This window comes from Odocoileus virginianus, chromosome 9 (genome assembly GCF_023699985.2).
Source record: "Odocoileus virginianus isolate 20LAN1187 ecotype Illinois chromosome 9, Ovbor_1.2, whole genome shotgun sequence".
Lineage (NCBI taxonomy): Eukaryota > Metazoa > Chordata > Mammalia > Artiodactyla > Cervidae > Odocoileus > Odocoileus virginianus.
Genome location: NC_069682.1, coordinates 32,053,291 through 32,057,063, shown reverse-complemented (window position 1 = coordinate 32,057,063; position 3,773 = coordinate 32,053,291). Strand labels below are relative to the sequence as shown.

Sequence of the window (3,773 nt, the reverse complement as noted above, 5' to 3'; positions counted from 1 at the left end):
ACAGCAATGAGCTAGTGACTCGCTGAGGCCGCTCTTGGCTCAGGACTCAGCATCTCTCCAGAGACCAGTGCCAGCCCACACCAGCTTCCTCACCAGTCAGGAAGGAAGGACTCGCAGCCCCAGGACAAGTAGGCAGAGAGAAGACCCCACCTGGTCTCGAAGGCCCTGAGCAGGCTGTGGACGTGATTCCCCCAGGTGACTTACTTAGTGTGCAGCTGATGATAAAGGTGATAAAGTTCACTTTAACATAAAACCTGAACTCAGGCCTGGTCAACCCTCCATCTTCCCTGAGACATGAGACATCTAGCCCTCGCTGGCCTGGACCTCCTGCCTCAAAATGTGCCCTTTAACGGCAAGAGAACAGGCAAACACCAACCAAACGTCCCTTACAGGCTTTTATTTAAGGAGGCAGGTCAGAGACAGGCCTGGCAGGAATGATATGCTGGTGGGTGTGGCCTCAGATGGATAATTTTCCCTGTTGGGGGCTCATCGAGGCCCCAGCATGTGACTCCACGGCTGTGATCTCGAGGCTTCCTCCAGCTCCAGCGTGTGAAGAGCCTGGAAAAAACGGGAGAGAGATCACGCTTCCCCTCCCTAGATGTCGGAGTCCTTTCCCAAATTACCTCCCACGAGACAAGGAAAGACCTGTGACCGCGGCCCCAGCCAGGCCGTCGGGGCACCGGCGAGAAGAAACGCTCTAACACCCACGCGGCAGAGATGCCTCCCAGCCCCAGACACCCCGCTTCAATAGTCCTTTGTTTTCTCTCCCTTCTCAGTTACCTTTCTCTGCAGCTCCAACTGCTTTAGAAAAGCTTCTGTGTACAACTGGAGCCCTGGCATTTTTTTCTTATCTCTCTTCCCCGTCTGCCTGGTCTCAACGGAGAAGTTGGTGCCAGAGGCTGAAATGGGAAGCTCCTCACCCTGACCCTCCTCCTCCCTGCAGGCACTCTCTCCCTCCCTCCCACATCCTCCCCCTCCCCTTCCTCCTGCATCCTCCCCCCCTCCCCCTCCCCCACCCCCCTCTCCCCACCCCCCACCTTCTCTCCTGCATCCTCCCCTCCCTCCTGCACCCCTCTGCCTCCCAAACCCTTCCCCCCAGCTCAGGGGACTGTCACATGGAGAGCCCTTGGCTGGAACACTCCTTGGTGCTCAGAAATCCTAAACACTGTAGCCTGCGCAGCGCCTGCCAGGGAGAACAGGGAGTCCTCTCTCCTGCCAGACTGTGAGCGGGCAAGATGGAAGAGGCCTTATTAGGTCATCCAGCCCAGGGACAGGGTGCGCCGCTGGGAGCCTTCTGCTACCCAGCCCCCAGGAATAGAGCATCTGCATCCCTCTGCCCCCAGCCCGCACCCTCCAACCCCCCCACTCCTCGGAGGAATCTGCTCCCCTCCTCCGAAGACCAACCAGCCTTTCTCAGGCTGCACCCATTCCCTCTAAACCTGGGTAGGAAGCCGAGCAGTGACCTCATCCCCAGACCTGGTGGTGTCGGCTCCTTGCTGCTACCCCTTCACCCCTTTCTTTACCCCCACACTTGGCACCTTTTACCACTCCATGTCACGTCCTTATTTGTTCTCATTGTTGCTTGTCAGCTGCTTCCTTGCACTAAAATGTGAGCTCCTTGAGGAAGGGATGGGCTCCTGGCTCAGGCATTAGCACAAGTGCAATTATCATACATATTCACTGAACGTGTTTCTTACACACAAAGATAAGCCTCAAGCATATATGCCCCAGTTTCTTGCCCTCAACCATCTCTACCAATAAAGCCACTTCCTGTTCATGTGCAGAGAAGGAGGAAGTCATCCCATACCCGTCACTTCCCTGACTGTTCTGACTGGAGGATCACAGTCTCCCACATCTTCTTGGGGAAAGTGAGTCAATTCTTCACTCTAACTCCTCAGGCTACCGAGCAAGCAATTTCCCAAGCCTGTAAAGCATTTCCACAACTCACAAAGGACAGGAAAACGTCAGCAACCTGAGGGTATAACTTCTAGCCTGGCCTGGCCTCCCACCCTGACTCAGGTGCTCTGAACTACCACCTCTCAGACTGCCCCCAAGAAAGACTTTTACCAACTCTGCTTCATAAGACTTGAAATTAATATTTTGTCTCCTAAGAGCTGTTTCTGTCAAAGGGATAGACATCTGCTGGTAAAATGCTAACACCTATGAGAGGCCAGCATTTGGACAACAGGACAACCTGAATATTCAGTCCTGGAGCTCCACAAACCACTAGCATGGGGCCTATTCTTTAAATGTGTGTTTTCTGATTATAGAAACAATACATGTTTATAAAATAAAAAAAACTTTGTTATAAAGCTATGTTTTTTAAAAATTCAAAGAATCTGCCAGCTCACTATTCACAAACTGTACACACATTTTAACAATTTTCTTCCTCTCCCTTCAGTCCAACAATTTTTCTAATTTTCTCCTTTAGAAAAAGAAATTTATTTCAGCCCATCTTTCCCATTTATACAACCAACAGCTAATTCCTGATTTCCCAAAGAATCACAAAAGAACTTATTTTGGTAGAATCATATGACAGATGGACCAAGTTCCTCTGTGGCGTAGAATCGGCATGAAATCAACTTTTTTTTTTTTGGACTGAACACACTCCGGGGCCAGGTTCCCATTAAGATGTGGAACTCAGGCAACTACATGTAATTTCAAGGGTGACAGATGATGTCCTTCTCAAGTGAGAATTCCTTCACTACCCATTTGCTAATATCTACATTTCCATTTTGAGAACCATATTCTTGAACCCCAAACTTTATCTACAGCTGATAGAACTGAAATCCCAGAAAAATGAAGTGGCTTTAAAGGCTTTGCAAATATATCCAGGGAAAGGATCACCAATCACCATGAGTGTGAAAGGGTCTTTCCTAAACACCAAAGAGTAGAAGGAAGGTGAGGAAATTTAAGGGCACAGAAACCTAAGAGGATGGGCAGGGAATGAGAACACAGCCAAAACAGCAAATACGGAAGAGTGAGAAGACTGGAAACACCCAAAATCAACTCTGTTTTTCCCCTTCTGGATTATTTATATTTAAAGAGAACACACCAGAGAATCTACCTCCAGTGTAGGTGCTAGTTAATTGTGTGATCACAATATGTAAGATAAAGAAAGGGATTAGACCAGGGTCAATTCGGTTTTTTGGTCTTAATATACATCAAATTATCTAGTAGCTTATATAATATAGATGCCTGGGCCCTATCGCCAGAAAGTCTTATTCAAGTGGTTTACAGCACAGGCATTGGTACTGTTCCCAGAAAAAAGTCACCTGCCACCTCAGGAGACAAAGGATGATGCGCCCATCAAGCCAGCAGCCACTGGAGCCCTTCCCCCAAACTGAGCACCCTGAGGAGCATCAGGATGGGGAAGAACAGGCTACTGGCCCTGGTTAAGATACTTATCAAAGGAGTGATTTCAATGAGCTGGATTCTTGTTTTTTTCCACACAAAGAAAAATGCTTAATTTCTTAACCAGTGAAGTCTGGTTTTCTCCCATTAACAGTCATCTTTTGATGTGCCAACTACTGGTCTTTGTTGCAAACCTCGTATATACTCTGGTTCCTCCCCTACCTCTTCTGTTGGTCCCTCAGAGCTTCCTGAGAGGCAGCATCCCAGGCTTAAGTTCTCAGAAGATCTGCCAAATAAAACATAATTCTCAACTTTCAGGTTGTGTGTTTTATTTTTTTCAGTCAACAATAGGTTTAGGGCTTCTTCCCTGGTAGCTAAGCTGGTAAAGAATCCACCTGCAATGCAGGAGACCCCAGTTG

At 48.5% G+C, this 3,773-nt stretch overlaps 1 long non-coding RNA gene across 1 annotated transcript; it reads right to left on the bottom strand.

Moving 5' to 3' along the window:
- Positions 1–382: 382 nt before the first annotated feature.
- On the bottom strand, positions 383–921 carry LOC139036485 (uncharacterized). Its single transcript, XR_011489246.1, has 2 exons — positions 781–921; positions 383–558 (listed from the first exon to the last, which is right to left on the bottom strand). It is a non-coding gene; the product is annotated as an uncharacterized lncRNA (long non-coding RNA).
- Between the last annotated feature and the right edge of the window lie 2,852 nt (positions 922–3,773).